We start from the raw sequence: 21,705 nt of genomic DNA on the forward strand, positions 1-21,705 counted from the left end.
AGAGAACACTATGTGCGCAGGATGATGGGAAAGAAATGGCAGCAGAGAAGGAGAAATAGATGATGCCAAAGATTTACTGGAGGCATGTCCTTGAGTGAAGGAGATGGGGTGGATTCTAGAGCACAAGAGGAAGAGATGGCTTTTGCAGGAGTTGTAGGTAACAGTGGTTATTAGGGCCCACTTGAAATGACCAGTGTTGAATTCAAAGTGAGACCAACTGGTAATAGATGAACACCTCTAGAACTTGCTAATAGCAAAATGGAGCAGAGTCAACACTTTGGAGAATAATGAGAATGACTGAATAAATAAAATTAATTTATCAACCTTCAGAGTTTTTACTATTTATTTGAACCAAAATCACAGTAGCCTGCATTTCTGAACTCCTTTTAAATAAACCTAAAAAGCTCTAGTTTAGCATGGTTGAAAATTTATAAAGCTAACTTATCACGCCAACTGTCTATAAAGCATGAATAATTTTATTCTCAGGATGGTACTGACTGGACATTTCCATACATACGATTAGATTAGGGTTATTTTAATCCAAATCTTATTTTTACAGGTATCATTACTATATAGAAATACGACTTTCAATCGTCTGCAGCATGACCTGAACAGATATAGAATAACAGATGAGAGGAAAATCATAGTCTTGAAATGAGAAAGTTGTTTTCTTTTTTGCTGCTGTTGTTTTAATCTCTGGCTCTTTCTCCCTGTTCCCACGTGTGCTGGCCACGCCCTCCACCCTCGACCAGGCACTCAGTTCTCCTCTACTGTTCTAGAGCCTCTTCCTTGGGTCATTCTTCTCTGTTAAAGAGCATAGTGTGTGGGTCCACTTTCTGCATGTAATTCCTATAAAAATCTTGGGTTTAAAACCCTACTGGAAAGGAACAAACCAAACAATTTTCACAAAGGTGTCAATCATTGTTGATCATCTCAGTTGCTACCCTTTCCTTGCAAGGTACTTTGCAATATGTCTTAATTCAAAAAAATCCTTCATTCCCTTTTTTTTTTTCCATTTCCTTTTATTAACGGTGAAAGTTCAGGCATTCCTGATTTCCAGGAAGGTGGTTTGGAAGGAAGAAAATTAGGAGACTCCTCTAGAATACTTATATTTAAGGTAAGCCCAGATCTTGTAAAGATAAATTTCTTTAAAATATAATAGTATTACATTTTTGAATAAAATATTTGTTTATAGGATTAAAAAGAAAGGGTATTTTCCAGATTCTTGAAACATAGCATAAAGCTCAGATTATTATGCAGTATTTTCTACTCAGAAGCTTTGTAGGCATCCATCTGAAGCTTCTTCAAGCATTATGAATACAGTTATGGCCAGCTGGTGCCAGATGTTAACATACAACTGCGTTACTACCTTATCAACAAAAATATTCAGAGCAGTCATAACAAATATTTATGTATAATTTAATTTAAAATATTTACAGAATTTTCAAACTTGAAAAATCTCTATATTTTACCTCAAAAGAAAGGTAAAAATTTGGAAGCATAAATAAAATTCATGATTTCCACCTGGGCCATGACAGAGTAACTTGATCTGCTGCAGTAAACAGCTAGGAAACAGGACAAGATAAAGGAAACACTGTTTTAAGATGTTGGAAACAAGAAGCACAGGACTGTGACTATGTGAAGAGAAGGGAAACACATGAGATAAGCCCACAGTCACCCTTGCTTTCATCTGGGAGGCACATTCTGGGCCTGAATGTAGGGGAAGGGAATCAAAGGAGAGCGTAGCAGTATTGTGAATTGAGAAAACAAAGACTGGAGTTTGGGAAGGCTGAGGAAGCTGGAATTTGTGGGAGCAGAGCACTAGACAGGAGGAAGCTATGCAGAGAAATAGCACTGGACATCTGCCTGGTTTCCCCTTGAGTCTGTTGCTGATACTTTGTGCATGTGAAGGGTTAAGTCTTATAAGGCCAAGTGAAAAGTGACTGGTGAGCTTTGAGATAAACAATTCCCAAAGCTCACACAAAGCTGAGAGATATTTGAGTTTTGACCAGCCAGAATGGAGAGTCCTCACAGAACACCCAGAAAGGTCACACTTTAGTCATGGGGTTAAACCAGCCTTGGAGTAAAGACAATCTTAAGTCAGCTCTAACAAAATTTAAAACAAGCCTCATATGGATCAAACTGGTCATCCATAAGTAACTTAACAGCTTCCTAAACAAAGTCCAGTAGTTTTTAAAAGAAGTCAAGAAAATCCAGCATTCAACAGCAAATTTTACAGTGCCCAACATCCAATAAAAGATAACCAAACATGAGAAGAAGCAGGACTATGTGAGCCATAGGCAGGAGAAAAATCAGTCAATAGAGTTAGACCTGGAAATGACAGAGATGGTGGAATTAGTAGACAAAGACTTTAAGTTACCCATTAAAAACAGACTCAAATATTTAAACAAAAACTTAAATATAATGAAGAGAGAAACAGAACTATTAAAAAAGAACTAAATAACCTAGAGCATAGGAATATATTTATCTGAAAGGAAAATTTTACTGGTGGGATAAACAACAGATTTGGCAGATCAGTGAATATGAAGAAAAAGCATTTTTAATATCCAAATGATTGCCAGAGAGACAAAAGACTCAATTTAACGAATAGTCTCAGTAATCTCTGAGATTATATCACATCAGCTAACATATGTGTAACTGTTATATCAGGAGGAGAAAGGTTTGGAAAAATATTTGAAGACATAATGGCTGAAAATTTTCCAATATGAAGAAAACTATAAACCTACAAGTTGATCAGTGAACAAAAAGATAAACATAAAGAAAACCACAACAAGATACATCATAACAAAACTGCTAGAACAGAAATAAAGGTAACATCTTAAAAGCAGCCAGCAAAAAGATACATTAAAAAGAATAAGGATTTTTCATCCAAAACTGACCTAGTCAGAAGATAACATTAATTAATCTTTAAAGTGCTAAAAGAAAAAAAATCTGTCAATCTAGGACTGGATATTTAGAAAAAATATCTTTCAAGACTGAAGATGAAATACGAATATTAACAAACAAAAATCTGACAGAATTTATCACTAGCAGACATGTACTACATAAAAGGTTAAAGGCAGTTGTTCAGGCAGGTGGAAAATGATATCAAATGGAAACCCAGATCAACTCAAAGGAATGAAGAGCCCTTGATATAGAAAATATGTGTGTCAATATAATTATCTTTTTTTCTCATTTTAAAATTTCTTTGAAAGACAATATGCTGTTAAAGCAATAATAATAAAACTATATCGTGAGGTTTTAGGGACAATCTATTTAGAAATAGGATAGGTATAGGAAAGGGAAATGTACTAAGATACTTAAATTTTATGTAAATTGGCATAATAGCTTATGAAAGCAGACTATCATAAAGTACATATAAAAAGTTAAGAGGCATATCTAATAAGCCAATAGTAGAAATACAAATAGCCCAAACAGTAGATTAAAACCCAGTACTATCAATAATTACATTAAATATAAATGGTTTAAAAATTCCATCTAAATGACAAAGATTGTCAGACTGGATTTAAAAGGTGTTAACTACATGGTGTTTTCAAGATAAATACTTTATATTTTTTAAAAATTTAAAATTTAAGGGATGAAGAAAGTTGTACCATGCAAACACTAACCATAGGAAGAGTGGAGTGTCTATGCTAATATCTAAGTAGATTTGAAAACAAAGACGCTTAGCAGAAAATAAGAGGGCTATTTTATAATGACAGGAAGGTTTAATTCATAAAAATGATATAACAATCCTAATGTGTATGTACCTAATGTCAAGTGCTTCAAAATACATGAGGCAGAGACTGACAGAACTGAAAGGAGAAGTAGTCAAATCCACAAATTATACTTGAGGGGATTTCAAGTCTCTTCTCTCAGGAACTAACAGAAAAAGTAGAAAATTAGGATACAGATGATCTGAAAAAGACTGTCAAACAACTCGACCATTAATTAAGAAAGACCGTATTTTGGACCATACAAAAAATTTCAATAAATTTTATAAGGATTGAAATCATAGAGTATCTTCTCTGACTACAATAAAATTAAATTAGAAATCCATAATAGAAATGTATTTGATGTTTCTAAAATGTCCAGAAAATAAACAATATACGCTTAATTTCTATGAGTCAAAGAAGAAATCACAAGGGAAATAAGAAAATATTTCTAAATTAATTAAAGTGGAAGCATGGTATCTGTGGAATGCAGCTAAATCAGTGCCTCATGGAAATTTTTAGCTTTCAGTTATTTTATCAGCAAAAAAAAAAAAAAAAAAAATCTAAAATAAGTGATAAAAGTTTCCCCCGAGGAAGCCTGTACAAGAATAGGAAATTAAAGACAAAAAAAGCGTAAGAAAGAAAATAATAAAAATTAGAGTAGAAATCAATGAAATAGAAAATAGAAAACAAAACAGAAAAACAATGAACCCAAAAGCTTTTGAGAAGAGACCAATAAAATCAATAAACCTCCAGATAGACTGATCAGAAACAAAAGAAAGAAGATATAAATTACCAGCATCAGGAATGAGAGAAAGGGGACATCACTATCAGATCCTACAGATAATTAATATGGCAATAAGGAAATATTATAAACAACATACTATCAAATTTTTTGTAATTTAGACAAAATGCATAAATCTCTTGCATGATACAAATTACGAAAAGTAACTCAAGAAGAAATAGAAAATTCAAAGAGTTCTACATCACTATATGGGACACACACACACACCCCTATATTCAAGCCCAAGTGGCTTTACTAGTGACCTACCAAACATCTAAGGAAGAAATAATCAACTCCACATCACCTCTTCCAGAAAATAGAACAGGCAGAAATTGCATCCTGATAACTGGTTAAAGGAGCAATGTTCGTCTACCAAAACATGGATTCTACTTCTTACCGCAGTCAAAAGCCTTACACCATTAGTTTTCCCCAGTTTCCCTTCCTTTCACATCACCAATATTTTCTCCTATATTGACTTGTTTCCATGTGATTATAAATAGGCTAGTTTTTCAGACACACACACACCCCACATACAGTCCTCCCTGAAATCCTGATATATCCCTGTAATGGTTTCACTTTTTTTCCATGTTAGTAATTCTCGAATCATCTTTTTAAAATGATTATTATTATTTTTAATTCTTATTTTTTATTTAAGTGTAGTTGATTTACACAGTTACTTTGAGTACCTCCCCCGAGTTGGGCACTGTATGCTTACCATATAATCCAGAAATTCTACTCCTGGGTGTATATCCGGAAAAAAAAAAAAAAAGCTAATTCAAAAAGATACATGTACCTCAATGGTCATAGCATCATTATTTACAATTGCCAAGGTATAGAAGCAACCTAAGTGGTCATCAACAGATGAATAAAGATGATGTAGTACACACACACACACACACAGAAATACTACTCAACCATAAAAAAGAATAAAAATCTGCCATTTGCAACAATATGAATGGACTTGGAGGGTATTACGCTAAGTGAAATAAGTCAGACAGAGAAAGACAAACACTGTATGATATCACTTATATGTGGAATCTAAAATACAACAAACTAGTGAATATAGCAAAAAAGAAGCAGACTCACAGCTATAGACAACAAACTAGTGAGTCTCCAAGCCTCATAAAGTCTAGACTCCCTCCTTCCAAGCTTGAATTAATGTTTGACCATCCCTTAATCCACCACATTGGATAAGAACCTGAAACAACAGCAAGCTCACTGAGGCCTAAGGAAGGATGAGCCTTCCCTGAGAAGGCTCCAGTCTATCCCCGCACAGCATGGATGAGGGAACAGAGGAAGACAGAGCCATGCAAGAGTGACACACAGAGACCCTGTGCACCATCAAACATGGCCAGCAATGTGCATATTCACATCAGGACAGCGTCTGCATGTGGAGCACGGGGGCAAGAAGTCAGAGATGGGCAGGAGTGCAGAAGCATTTTTATTGGTTTTGCCACTTTGCATTACATCATAAATTTTTCCATGTAGTTAAAATTATTTCAAAACAATATTTTTATATTTTCCTTTATTCTTTTTTTTCCTTTTTTTGGTGAGGGAGGTAATTAGGTTTATTTACTTATTTTTAGAGGAGGTATTGGGGATTGAACCCAGGACCTTATGCATGCTAAGCATGCACTCTACCACTTGAGTTATACCCTCCCCGCTTCAAAACACAATTTTTAAAAACTTAATATCTCATTCTATGAGTTGAGAATAAAAAATGTTCCCACAAACTGAGGAAAAGACAATGTTCTGTAGCAACAGTAACAAATAGTTATCACAACTAGTTTTAAAGCTGTTCAACTCACTTTGGTGAACATATTTTTTAAAATTAATAAATTTTGCTTTATTAAAATTAATTTTTTTCAATAAAAACTCATTACAAAAGTGAGTGTGCATGCCATACATTTGGAAAAGACGGTCGCAATACATACATCTGAAAAAGGATTCACATCTAAAATATATAAAGAACCCCACAAATCAATTGAAAAAGACAAACAACCCAATTACAAAGGGGAGAAAAATTTAACGGCACTTTCACAGAAGATCTCCAAATGTTCAATAAGCCTGTAAAGAAGTATTCAACACCAGCTCTCACCAGGATATGCAATTTAAAACCACAATGAGACATCACTGTGCACTCCCCAAAAAGGGCTAAAATTGAAAGGACTGACACTATCAAGGATAATATGGATGTGGAGCAAGTAGAACTCTAGCACGTTACTGGTGGAAGTGCAAATTCATCCAACCAGGTTAGAAAATGATTCAGCAATATCTATTAAACAGATGCTAAACTTCTCACTCAGCAATTACACTCCTAGGTATACTATCCAAGATAGATGAGTGTCTTTGTCTACTAAAAGGCACATACAAGAGTTGGTGAACACACCTTTGCAGCCAAGCAAGAGGTGTCAACTCCTCACTTCTGAAAGCTAGCCAGTCACAAACAGACTCACTCCAACAAACACAGCTCCGAGGGTCAGCCAATCAGTGAGTCTCACATAAGTCACCATGCTTCTGCTGATGATGTCGAGCCACCGCCTCCCCACCCCTGAAGTTTAATCTACCCCTAACTCCTCTACAAGATCAGCAGTCTGCTTTGCTCAGAGAGGCTGTGCCTGACAAGCACAGATGTCCCTTATTCTAATAAGCAATAAAGTCAGCTTTCTTTTTTTTTATTTCAGATACTGACCAGCTGTAACATGGCTTATTGAACCATTTCTCGATTACTGGATATTTAGATTGTTTCCAACATGTCACCATTAAAAATAACACTGTGAGATACATCTGTATACATAAATGTTTCACTGCAGTACTGATCAGATTTTAAGATAAAGTCCAATAAGTGGAATTACCAAGTCAATGTATGGAAGAAATACTTTTTGAGCTCTTTCACCTTCTTCCATAGGAATAAAATTTTTGGTTGGATATCTGCTGTCCAGAATGAAGACTACATTTTTCAGACTCCTATGCAGACTCCTATGTGTGGCCGTGTGTCCAAGTCCTGCCCATGTAAGTGGAAGTGTTGCATGGAAGCTTCTGGAAACCTCCTTAAAAGGCAGTATGAATGTGACCTTTGATTCTTCTTTCCATGCAACTGCCTAGGCTTTAGATGTCACCTTGGACCACAAAGATGAGGGCAACACTATAAAGACAGCACCATGACCTGAATGGTTAGTCTAGCCTTTTATGTGAGATAGAAATAAACTATCTGGTCTAAACCACTAGTATTTGGAGTTTTGTGTCACTCACCGATGATTCTGATCCTAACAAATACAGCTGTATTTACCGGTCATATTTCCTGAGTTCCTGTTCTGATTTCCAACTGCCTACTAGCCACTTTCATCTAAGGTGTCCCCCTGGCAACAACAAAATTCAGTATCTCGACAATTCTATATATTTTGGGGGTAGGAGCTGTGCTATACTCATTTATCTCCCTTCCTCCAACACATTCCACACCAAGGCTCATGTCAAGTGCCTTGTAAATAGTAGGTGCTCGATAAGTATTTGGTGATTGAAGTTCTCCTTCTCCTCTTAACCTGGGGAAGATTCTTAACCTGGGGTCCAAGGATAGGCTTTAAAAGTCCACAGACACCCCTAAAATTTTATACAAAGTTTTAGATATGTTGTATTTTTCTGGAATAGGATCTAAGGACTTCAACAGATTTTCAAAGGCGTGCATGACCCAAAGAAGATTAAATAGCACTGTTTCTGTAAACACAGTGAAACCACATTCAGCTTCTTCATGGGTTTAAACCACGACTTTTGTTTTTTCAGTTTATTGGTCTTTAACATTTCCTCTGCTTTACCCAGTTCAGTTTTTTCTCAACTTCATGCCAACAATATTTTCCTGACTTGCCTCCCTGCCTTCACACTTAGCCAACCTCTAATCCACCCTGAATCCCTGTTGATAACTCTCCTGCTGAAGAATCTTGCTTACCAAGTCTAAGCTCCTTGGCCTGGCACTCCAGGTCCTCAGCGATGCAGAGCCCACATCTCTCTTCTGCTTCAACACCCCAAACACTAATTTTATGCTGTTAGGGTAGCTCCTCAAAGACAGAATCTTTGTCTATTCTATTAACTGATACATCCCAAGATCAACATATAATACAACCAATATCTGTTGAATGAGTGAATAAACATTTTCTAATATGGATTAATGGGGTTTTCCAGACAACCTCATTGCTTTGTGGACTCCGCCCCTCCATAAGCATCATGTTTTTCTCTAATCCTACCAGTGTGCATACACAGATCAGTTCAAATGCTGACATTTTCTTTGCTCATAGCCTACAGAAGTGATTTGGTTTTCTTCCTTTTGTGTACAAAGTCCTCAGTCCTGGTAATCTGCATGACTGTTCTATAGTCTTTTGAAAACATGTCTTATCTTTCCTAACAGATTATGAACAGAGCTTGTGGCTTTGGCATTATTGCTTTGCCCTTTGTAGCTGCCTGGAAAATGTTTAGTGAATTAATGAAGAAAAGAGTATTTATGGGTTGAATTGGTAGGATTTTTGACAGTGTTTGAAGAAGAGGATAGCTTTCAATTTCTTCATCTCCACTTAACATATGAAAGGTAAGGTGGAGGGAGACGTAGAGTGGGAAAGTTTATGAGTATTTTTAAAACATGATTTACCGTACTTTATGATCTCTTCTAAGAGGAGATGAAAGATAATTTGGAGTAAAATGGAAATTGAGCATAAATGTTTGAGAGCAACGGCATCCACACTACTTCTCACCTTGGTAAATGTAACTTATTTTATATGCCATAAATATTTTAAGACATTGAGATATTCCAAATATTACAAGAAAGTGGTTTATGAAACTAACTTTTTAAAGATATAATTTAATATCAATTCAGAGAAAAAGATTACTTTTCTCACCCTGCAGTTATAGTGATAATTTTTCCTAACATCATATTAAATGATAAAATTTTACTTAGTTAAAAACATGAAAGTTAAGTTAAAGATTATATATAATTTTGCTTTGCAGATTCCTATGCTTCCTCAAACAGTATATCAATGTTTTTAAGGAACTGTCTTTACTTTCACCTCTATACCCTTTAACTTTCAGAATGGACTAAAAAATTATAATAAAGTTTCTATTTATTGTACATTTAATGAAATATTCACATTGCTTTGCATTCAATGGGCACTTAATGTTTACTGAACTGAATATTGAAAAGGTTTAATCCGTCCATGACTTGATCACACTAATTCTCCTGATATGACAATCTTCAAGATCAACTGCTTAATTGAGGACAAGTAAGGAGATCACTTCTGATGATTACATTTCTAATTTGGGGCAGGAAATGAATGAACATTTGTCAAATACCTACTCTGTGCCAGGTGAGAATACAAACATGAATAAGATAAAGTTCCTTTATGTTATGTTGCATCCTAAAACATACAAATCTTACTTTGAGTAAGGTTACATGTCATAGAATCATTACAAGAAAGGGTACTTAATTAAAGAATTCTTTTTCTTTTCCATCATTACATATAAATCCTAGCTTGAGAAAATGGCAACCTAGTCTAAACAGCAAATGCCATATTTAATGATGCTGCAGTTTTAATTCATTTCTAGAAAACTGATTGAGTCATTTTATATAGTTGCTTTACCCAGAATCACATTAATAATTAGGAACTCCAAGTGTTTTGCTTTTTGTCACTGCCTATTTATTTTGTAAGAATTCCATGGAGAAGATACATCCTCTACTGAAGAAGGAAGAAACTGGACAGTTTTGGAAGAGGGCTGTGGCATCATTATCAATTATCACTACTGAATACCTACTCAGTAACTATTGGCAGATCCAGTCTCAGAGAAAGTGTTCATATTCCTGAATTTGGGCTATTTCTGAATATGCCAAATTAGTATTGGATATATCCTCTGTACAGGTTTAGTAATTGTGGTGAATACTGTGGACTAAAATAATCTGTATTTAATGACAGATAACCTAAAGAATACCATGGGACAGTTGATTTTCTGCCTTCACTGTAATACACAAGGACTGATTTTTCTCACCATTGCAACATACACACTTACATGGCTAACACCCGTAAGTGATCACATAAGGTTTACATGAATTTCCTCCCCACTCACTGAATAAGAAAGCAAACTGTGAAATAAGCTTAAGGAAATAGTTAAAGAATTAAGATCTAATCATATTTCAAAAGCTCACCCTCAGAGAAGCTCTCTGAAGCGGAGGCCACAGAAACTGAAACTCATTTATTACTTGGGCAGAAATACAAACTTTAAGAGAATGAGGGAGGAAAAAAAACTTTACTTTGCTCTAGGGAAGAGGCAACTATTCTCTGATGTGCAAAAAAGAATTTATCATCAAAGACCAAATGTAAATGGAGCCAATTAATTTTTTTTAAGAATCTCTACTTTGTATAATATTTTTATGTCTTTGCTACTGTTATGTTTTTACCAAAATCTAATGTTGCATGATTTGACAAATGTTAAAGGAAAATGACTATTGTATTTAACAAATTTTAACATACGTAATATACATTTTAAATATATGTAATATATTTACATATGAGGGCCACATTTGTTGGCATAGTACTTTTAGGAAGCAGATACAGGATCTATTTCAAATATGTGATTTCAGACATTAAAAAATGTTGACACTGTCCAGTGATGATATTAATATATTAATTGAATTATTGGTTAAGTAATAAATTATTTCAAGTAAGCCCTCAGTGTAGAAGTTAGATGACCTGATTTGGCATACTCATAAATCCCACTAATATTTTACTCATTTTGGAAATTTTTCTACTTTTTGGCTCACTGTAGAAGATAAAATGTAATGAATAATAATTGGGAATTTTAAAAATAATGTGTTTATAGTAAGTCGCTATGTTAGATTTGTAGGCACTTCAATATAAAACAGTAATCCTAATCCTCAACGGAAGCTCTATTTCATTTACTGGATAATTTGGAAGTTTGGAAAAGGTGCTGAGAGGACATTCTTGAGATTTAGTCATTAGATCTTCCTTATTAAAAATGGCCTAGAACCTATGTCGTTTTCTAGAGTCAACTGTATTCAGAGGATTATCATATCAATTCATTGAAAAATAAAATCCAATACTTTTGACAATAATGAGTATGATGCCTGTATAAAACATGCCCTATCCCCTACTCAGTGTGCAAACAGAAGGTCTTCAGTTAGTTTTGTTGCTATGCAGGTCAACTTCCCATCAGCCAGACCCTCAGAGCTACTCCAACCATCTTTCTCATCAACTCAGGTTGCTTTGATTGACTATTCCAACAACTGTTGCAAAACGGTAAGCGGTAGAGCACGGTGGCTAAGAGCATGAGCTTTGAAGTTAAACCAACCCAGGTGGTGTGACCACAGGCAAATTATTTAACTTCCCTGGGCACTATTTTAGAATGTGCAGATAAAGTGGACAATAAAGATTAAATTGGGCTGAGGTTTGACAATGTAGGAATGGTGGACGTTCAAGATGGCAAGGGATCAGAGAGTGGTGAGTAAGCACTGGAATGAGGACAAAGACCAGGTTCTCTATGCGTGAGGGAACAGGAAAAATAAAAGGTAAGGCAAGAGTGATCAAAAGGGGAACTTGATAGCCTGAGATCGTAGAGGGGACCTCGCTGAGCAATGTTGAGGTCTAAGGTGTGGCTGCATTTTTTGATGGATAAAGTGGAAACAAGACAGAACTTATAAGCTTACAAAACTGTAGGGCCAGTCTATCAGAAAAGCCAGCTATCAGGAAGTCTTGTAGTCAATTCTAGTTACTCTTTTTTTTCCCTAATTCTTCCACTTTGAGTCCATAAAAATAACTATTTGCCTGCAATTTTCTTCCTGACATGTACCCAAGACTGGAGGGTTCTGCTGCTTTTGACATTGCTAATAATTATTATTTGTAAATGTTTAAATTTATAATAATTGACACATACAACAACAAAATATTTGTATGTTATGAAACACAATAAAGAACCCTCCTAAAATGACCATACAACTTAATACTTAGCATTGCGAATGCCAGTGCTTCCCCCTACCCCAGTGCATCCCTGGACTCCCCCTGAGAATTAACCACTATCTTGAATTTTATCTATTGCCTGGCTTAAAAAATTATCATATGTGTAAATACCTCTAACATATTATTTGGTTTTTACTATTTTTTAGCTTTACACAAACAATTGTGCTCTACGTAATTCTCTGAAACGTGCTGTTTCTCACACAATACTGTTTCTAAGATTCACTCACGATGTTTCATTTGAAGCAGTCCTATTTCCTCCATTTTCACGGTGTTAGTATATTCAATTGTGTGAACAGATCAAAATCATGCATTCCTCTGTTAATGGACATTTGAACTTTTCAAGTTTCTTCCTCCACAAGCTAGGAACATTCCAGTATGTATCTTCTGGCATATATTTGTGAATTTTTAGAGCATATGCCAATGAGCTGAACTGATGATTCATAAATCAAATGTTCAACTTTACAAGACGCCACTAACATTTTATATTCTCACCACGGTATATACATTCTTTTTATTCCACACTTTCAACCATACTTAGCATTGTCAATTTCCTATTTTTAATAACAGCTTTAGTAAGATATATCTCATGTTTCATAAAGTTCACATTTTTTATCTGCACAAGTCAGTGTTTTTTAGTATATTCATAGAGATGTATATCCATCACTACCACCAAATTCCAGAACATATTTATCATCTCAAAAAGAAATTCCACACCCATTAGCAGTCACTTTCCATTTTCTCCTCCCCTAAAGCCACTAACAATCACTAGTATTCTTTGTTTCTACAGATTTTCCAATTCAGGACATTTCACACAAATGGGGTCATACAATCCATGCCTTTTGTGACTGGCTTATTTCACTTAGCATGTTTCAAGGTTCACCCATGTTGTAGCATGTATCAGTACTTGATTCCTGTTCATTGCCAAATAAGATTCCATTGTATGGATATATCACATTTGTTTCTGTATTCATCAGTTGATGAACATTTGGGTTGTTTCTGGTTTTGGGCTATTATAAAATAATGTTGCAGCAAACATTCTTGCACAAGTTTTGTTTGAGAAATACTTTTTCAGTTTCCGTGGGTATATACCGAGGAGTGGAATTGCTAGGTCATGTGGTAACTCTACATTAAACTTTTTGAGAAATTGCTAAACTATTTTCTGAAGTGGCTACATCATTTTGCATTCCCACCAGCAAGCTATGAGGATTCTGGTTTCTTCACACCCTTGCTAAAACTTGCTACTTTCCATCTTTTTGATTATAGCCATCCTAGCAGTATGATGTGGTATATCATTGCTGTTTTGATTTGTATTTCCTTAATGACTCAGGATATTGAGCATCTTTCCATGTGCTTATTGGCCATCTATATATCTTCTTTGGATTTGGAGAAATTTATATTTAAATCCTTTGCCCAATTAAAAATTTGTTTTTTTTTAAATTGTTGAATTCTAGAGTTCTTTATATAGTATAGATACTAGACTCTAATCAGATACATGATTTGCAATGAGTTCCTTCTATTCTATGAGTTGTTTTTATACTTCCTTGATAGTGCCTTTAAAGCACAAAAATTTTATATTTTGATGAAGTCCAATTTATCTGTTTTTTGTTACTTGTTCTTTTGGTGTCATATCTAAGAATCCTTTGCCTAGTCCAATGTCATGATGATTTGCTCATAGGTTTTCTTGTAAGAGTTGTATAGCATTTTTCTCTTTTATTGTTTCTTTCTAAGAATTTTACAGTTTTAGCTCTTTTATTTAGGTCTGTAATTCATTTCGAGTTAATTTTTTTGTGTATGCTGTGAGGTAGGGGTCCAACTTCATTCTTTTGCATGTGGAAACCCAGTTGGCCCAGGACTATTTGTTGAATTTCCGTATGAATTTTAGGATCAGCTTATCAATTTATACAAAAAAAGGCAGCTGGGATTTTGATAGGGATTGTGTTGAATATGTAGATCAATTTGGGAAAGTACTGACATCTTAACAGAATTAAGTTTACCAATCCATGAATATGGATGCCTGTCCATTTATTAGGTATTCTTTTATTTTTTTTTTTCCAGGATGTTTTGCAGTTTTCAAGGTACAAGTTTTACACTTCTTTTTTTAAACTTTATTCCTAAGTAGTTAATTAATTTGTGCTATTTTAAATAGATGTTTTCTTAATTTCATTATCAGATTGTTAATTGCTAGTGTATCAAAATATAATTGATTTTTCTATGTTGATCTGTATTCTGCAACCCTGAACTCATTTTTTTCAAGTAGTTTCTTTGTTTTGATGTGGAATCCATAGAATTTCTCTGTATATAAGGTCTTGTCATCTGTGAATAGGAATAGTTTTACTTCTTCCTTTCCAATCTGGATGCCTAATTTCTTTTCTTGTCAATCTATTATGTATAAAATGGTATCTCATTAGGGTCTTAGTTTTCCTTTCTGATTACTGATGATATGAGTGTTCTTCATATCTTTACAGGCTACTTATAATTCCACTTCTGTGAAATGCTATCATATCTTTACCCAATTCTTTTATTGGTCATTTCTGACATCAGATTTGCTTGTCCGTTTCTAATTGTTATTCTATTTCTTTCTTTTTCTTATCTTGTGATTAATGGCATCTCCATACAATGTTTAACAGCAGGAGTAATAGTGGGCATCCTTCTCTTTTCCTGATTTTAAAAGGAATCCTTCCAACGTTTCACCATAACAATGATGTTTGCTCTAAGTTTTGATTGCTGTTCATTATCACGTTAAGGATGTTACCTCCTATTTCAAGCTCATTAACATTATTTATCACAGATGGGGTAGAATTTTACCAAATGCTTTTTCTTCATTTGAGATGGTCCTATGGATTCTTTCCTTTCATCTGGCAATGCAGTGGATTATGCTAATGGGTTTCTCACATTAACTCACCTTTGAATTCCTGCATTAGACCCAAATGATTGTCATGATCATTTTTATATATTGCTAGATTCTGTTTCTAACATTTTGTTAGAAATTTTACATTTAAATGTGTGATTAGTATGTAATTTTATTTTTACTGTCTCTGGCTGATTTTCATATCAAGATTGTCCTGGCCTTGAATGCACTGGGGAATATTCCCTTTTTCTTTCCTCTGATAGACTTTGTATGTTATTGGAATTATCTGTTCCTTCAAAGTTTGATAAGAATTTGAATATAGAATCACTTGAGCCTGTTGCTTTCTTTGATGAAACACTTAAAATTAAATGCTCTATTTAACATCTTATAGAACTATTAGGGTTTTCTATTTCTTCTTCATTTAATCACATTTTCTAGAAATTTTTCCATTTTATCCAGATTTTTACTTTGATTGGCATAGTACTCATATTCTTATCATCTTTTCAATCTTTACTGGATCAGTAGTCATTTCCCTCAATTCCTCTCTTGTCTATTTGTGCCTTCTCCCTATTTTTCAACTTTCTCCCTATTTTTAAACTTCCAGAAAGTTTGTATTTTACTAGTCTTTCAAAGGATCAAATTTTGATTTTACTGTATTACTTCCTACTTCCTTGGTATCTATGACATTATTCGTCCTGATTCTCCCGCTACCTCTCTGATAACTGCTTACTGATCTCTAGCTGATTTTAAATAAGAATTTCCCCATGTCATTTGTTCTTCCCTATTAAATTCATCTTTTAAAAATCCACTCTTATAGTTTTAAGTCACCTTTTTGTTGATATGAATTCCAACTCTTATCTCTTACCTCCACATCCTTTGCACTCAGATCCAGACTCATGTTCAGCCGCAGGTTACAGAGGAGCCCGCTCTCTGAGATGGCTAACAGGCACTCAACCAACTGTCCCCACTGAACTCAATCACTTTTCTCTGAATCTGTTTCTCCTCATCTTAGTTCATGGCACCATCATTTAGTCACCCAAATCAGAAGCTTAGAAGAATTTCCTAGAATCCTCCTTTTTCACCTTGAAAATCTTGCCAACTTTCACTTCTATTATCTTCACCTTTTCTTTCCTGAATTTTCACAATAGCCTTCTAACTATTCTATTCTGTTCCATTCTATCTGCTTTTTTTCCTGCCTGATATATATCCACCTGCCGCCTTTCAGCTGGTATTCTAGGTCAAACCTGAGTATGATCACTTCATGTAGCCTCAGTAACTTCAGGAAGACTGAAGCCGCAGGGATAGAATCCTGAACCTTTCTCTCTGCAGTCTTAACCTCTCCAGTCCTCGGCAATTTGGATTCTTTGCACGGAAGTGGTAGTAAACATATGGGCTCAGGTCATTCTCTGAAAGCTCTACTTGCTTTTGGTTTTTCACAGTGATGGTCTAAAACAGCGGCTCCAATCTGGGAGCCTTGGACTTACAAGCATCAGAGCATTATCAGAGGACATGAGAAAAGGCCTGTTTAGAAGTGGTTGGGGCCTGACGATAGAATCTCTGTGATCTTCTGCAGAAGGGTTTTCCCCTCAACCCCTGTGACAGATGCTGAGTTCTTCAAATTGTTCAATTTCTTACAACTAGGTCTTTGCAGTATCACTACCAAACTGTCCATCTTAGTCTAACACTCTCCCCTGGGGATACACCTGATGCAATCACTCACCAACTGGCCTTTTACTTCCTTTCAGATCAAAATCAGCACTGCAGTAGCTCATATCTATATCTCAGTTACACGTTATTCTGATTTCATTTAGAACGGGGAGTTCTTAATCCTCATATGACTTTTGGGAGTGATTAGTTTATGTCTAATGTCTGATTTATTATAGTGTTAGTGTAAATCTTCTAGATTTCACTAGAGAAAGAGATATAAATAAAAGGAAGACAATAGGAGACTAAAAATTAAACAAGAAACCAAAATCTTGAGAAATAATTTTGCAAAGCTTAATTTAAATGTCTGTAAATAGCCTGTAGAACTGGAAAATATTTCCCCAAACAGGATTACAATGAAGGAAGCAGGTAGGAGAAAATGGGTGAAATAAGAACAATGTTATCTGAGATTCTAAACTGACTGAGAATCATCAGGATCTTAGGCCCAGGAATCTGTATGAAAAGCTCCCCTGTTGATTCTGATAATCAGCCATTTCATTGCTTTAGCTAACTGAGGATATGACTGTGGGCACTTTCTTAAATAAATGTATTAGGACAATAATTTATATAAAGCACATAATTTCTTTTTGCCATTCTGCTGTATTATCTCATTTCTATTGTGATTTTTTTTTTTTTTGTAAAAAGAGCCCAACAAGTTGAGATTGGTTGTTTTAAATGAATGCATATCATCAACTTTGATAACCTTGAAAGGGTTTCTATGGTAACACAGAACAAAGATAATAACCACCAAGATCTAAATAATCAAGGTTGCTTAGTGATCTTAAGCTGGCTTACTTTTAACGGTTTTCAATGCAGTAAAAAGCAAACGGTCAGTTCCAAGGAGTCAGACAGTATTACTTAACAAGCATATTTAACTAATTATGTGGTCCCCCCCAAATCCCAAACAAAAACAAAATGGAGTATACTATTTAATATGAAAGCAATTTAAAATCCATAAATACAATTTTCACTGAGTCCACTACTCTCGGCATGTAATTATCTATTTCAAATTGTGTAGCTAGCTGTTAGAATTAACTTCTCTGAACTAAATACAAAAATGGAAAGTCATTTTGGGATTTGATCCTCATTCATTTTCAACCAAATATCCAAATTCATTTCAAATTCACACAAGAACTGCAACAGCTTCACCTAAATCAGTTTTCTACAAGTTAAACATCCCTCCTACACTCAGATGTGATTGTGGAACGACTTTGATCTTTATTCCCAAATTTATTGCTCCGTGTAATCCATGACAAAATATAATGTGATTTACTATATCTCTATATGACAGCCCAGCAGCTGACAGAACTTAATAATTCAGCATAAGAAAAAAAACCTTCTGGCACCAAAATATACAGCTCATAATGGGGGCTCTTTAGTATCAGTTTACAATGAAGCCTATACAAGCTGATCATAAGAACTTCAAAACAATTCTTTTTTTTCTCATGCATTTAATGAAGGAGATTTTTATTCCTTAGACGTGCTCTGTAGCTGCAAGAAAATAATTTTGGAACATTTTGCTTTTGTTCCCATTAAACAATGTGGGACTAGTCGCATACTAATGTTCTTTTCTCATAGAAAAGGACTACATTTCTCCATTTAATTTGAAATAAGTGCAGAAACACAAATATGGAAATCTAGAAGATTCTAAAAAAAGTAAATTTATATTTGGTTATGATATAGAAAAAGCATAGGTAAGATAATTAGGCACTATATGTAATGAAATCGACTTGCTTTTGAATTGCTAGAACTTATGTTTCTCCGAAATTCCTGTTCTCTGAACATGAGTCTGCATCCAGGGAAGGAAATGTCAGACCAGATGGTCCTTAGGCCTCTTTCAATTCAAAATTTCCAAGATCCTTGAGACCACCTTTTAGAGGGTCATGATGGTTCTGATGGTGGTGGTGGTCATAGGTCTGAGGGTCTCACGCTCCCGAACAAAGTGGGAGAGGATGGGAGACGCTCACAGCTCACTTGTCTAGCACCCCTGGAGATGCCTTAGTGGTGTATGAATATGGCACCTCAGCCGTGAGGTCCAGCTGGGTTTTCAGAGCTCCAGGTTTCCTCTAGAACCACACTGGTTTTCCAGCACTGTAGTTTCTTAACAAAATTCTTCCAGACCCTCACCCCTTGGATCTTTATTAATTTGTCAGCCCATGACCCGATCAATGGGGAGTCACTTCTTATTGCCTCTCCAGGACACTTGGTTATGAAAGACAAATCATATATTTATAACTTCAATTCAGAAATTTGAAACTTGCTGTCTTCTTGTAGACATTTGAATAAAAGAACCTTACCGAGGTTAGTGTATTGCTGGGAAAGGCTGGCTGGCCAGCTGGCTTCCATGAGGATTCAAGCATGTCTTGTGATGCCGGCCACGACATGCATCCAATTTGTTGACCCCACCATGAATCATAGTCTGATCCCCTGCTTTGCAGGGCCAGAAACTCAGTGTTGCCAGAGTCCCTGAATAGGTTATATGACTCACATAGACTGAAACCATAGCAGACCTAGGTTCTGGAGGAGGTTTTCTGTTATCCTACGTTCTGTCCATGATTATATTTCCTTGCTCACATTCTAAACCAGCTTCTCAACATGCTGAATACATATGATTTGTCACAAGCACTCATCTCCAGTACTGTAATTTCAGAAAAGAACTTGGAAAAATTCCAAGAATTTTTACTCTCTCTTGTTTGGAAAGCTTATAGCCAATTACTTCAAAATCCAAAGCTACTGATGAACATAGACGCCAAAATCCTCACCAAAATTTTAGCAAATAGAATCCAACAACACATAAAAAAGATTATACATCATGACCAAGTGGGGTTCATCCCAGGGACACAAGGCTGGTTCAACATATGCAAATCAATCAATGTAATACATCACAACAACAAGAGAAAGGACAAAAACCACATGATCATCTCAATCGATGCAGAAAAAGCATTTGATAAAATTCAACACCCATTTATGATAAAAACTCTCGCCAAAGTGGGTATAGAGGGAACATATCTCAACATCATAAAAGCTATATATGACAAACCTACAGCCAGCATAGTACTCAACGGTGAAAAACTCAAAAGCTTCCCACTAAAATCTGGGACAAGACAAGGATGCCCACTATCACCACTCCTATTCAACATAGTCCTGGAAGTCCTAGCCACAGCAGTCAGGCAAGAGAAAGAAATAAAAGGGATCCAAATTGGAAAAGAAGAGGTAAAAGTGTCATTATATGCTGATGACATGTTACTATATATAGAAAACCCTAAAAGGTCCACACAAAAGCTACTAGAGCCGATTGAAGAATTCAGCAAGGTAGCAGGTTACAAAATTAACGTTCAAAAATCAGTTGCATTTCTTTACACTAACGATAAATCAACAGAAAAAGAAAGTAAAGAAACAATCCCCTTTAAAATAGCACCCAAAGTAATAAAATATCTGGGAATAAATCTAACCAAGGAGGTGAAAGAATTATACACAGAAAACTATAAACCATTGATGAAGGAAATTAAAGAAGACTTTAAAAAATGGAAAGATATTCCATGCTCTTGGATTGGAAGAATCAATATTGTTAAAATGGTCACACTGCCCAAGGCAATCTACAGATTTAATGCAATCCCTATCAAATTACCCAGGACATATTTCACAGAACCAGAACAAATCATAGTAAAATTTATATGGAACCATCAAAGACTTAGAATTGCCAAAGCATTACTGAAGAGAAAGAAAGAGGCTGGAGGAATAACTCTCCCAGACTTCAGACAATACTATAGAGCTACAGTCATCAAGACAGCATGGGATTGGTACCAAAACAGACATATAGACCAATGGAACAGAATAGACAGCCCAGAAATGAACCCACAAACTTTTGGTCAACTCATCTTTGACAAAGGAGGCAAGAATATACAATAGAATAAAGACAGTCTCTTCAGCAAATGGTGTTGGGAAAACTGGACAGCAGCATGTAAAACAATGAAGCTAGAACACTCCCTTACACCATATACAAAAATCAACTCAAAATGGATTAAAGACTTAAACATAAGACAAGATACAATAAACCTCCTAGAGGAAAACATAGGCAAAACATTATCTGACATACATTTCAAAAATTTTCTCCTAGAAGAAATAAAAGCAAGAATAAACAAATGGGACCTAATGAAACTTACAAGCTTCTGCACAGCAAAGGAAACCAGAAGTAAAACAGGAAGAAAACCTACAGAATGGGACAAAATTTTTGCAAGTGAAACCGACAAAGGCTTGATCTCCAGAATATATAAGCAGCTCATACAACTCAATAAGAAAAATATAAACAACCCAATCCAATAATGGGCAGAAGACCTAAACAAGCAATTCTCCAAGGAAGACATACAAATGATCAAAAAGCACATGAATGCTCAATATCACTAATTATCAGAGAAATGCAAATCAAAACTACAATTTGGTATCACCTCACACCAGTCAGAATGGCCATCATTCAAAAATCCACAAATGACAAATGCTGGAGAGGCTGTGGAGAAAGGGGAACCCTCCTACACTGCTGGTGGGAATGCAGTTTGGTGCAGCCACTATGGAAAACAGTGTGGAGATTCCTCAAAAGGCTAGGAATAGACTTACCTTATGACCCAGGAATCCCACTCCTGGGCTTGTATCCAG

The 21,705-nt window shown here is 35.3% G+C and overlaps 1 protein-coding gene and 1 long non-coding RNA gene across 4 annotated transcripts in view; one reads left to right on the plus strand and one right to left on the minus strand.

The window, feature by feature from the left end:
- The window catches only part of CEP112 (centrosomal protein 112), a 373,207-nt gene that overhangs the window by 93,266 nt on the left and 258,236 nt on the right, over positions 1-21,705 (minus strand). The gene's annotated exons all lie outside the window — the stretch shown is intronic.
- On the plus strand, positions 1,772-11,802 carry LOC116656758. The gene is made up of 3 exons (XR_004311678.1): positions 1,772-1,869; positions 7,129-7,130; positions 11,792-11,802. It is a non-coding gene; the product is annotated as an uncharacterized LOC116656758 (long non-coding RNA).

The sequence above is a fragment of the Camelus ferus genome, chromosome 16, assembly GCF_009834535.1.
Source record: "Camelus ferus isolate YT-003-E chromosome 16, BCGSAC_Cfer_1.0, whole genome shotgun sequence".
NCBI lineage: Eukaryota > Metazoa > Chordata > Mammalia > Artiodactyla > Camelidae > Camelus > Camelus ferus.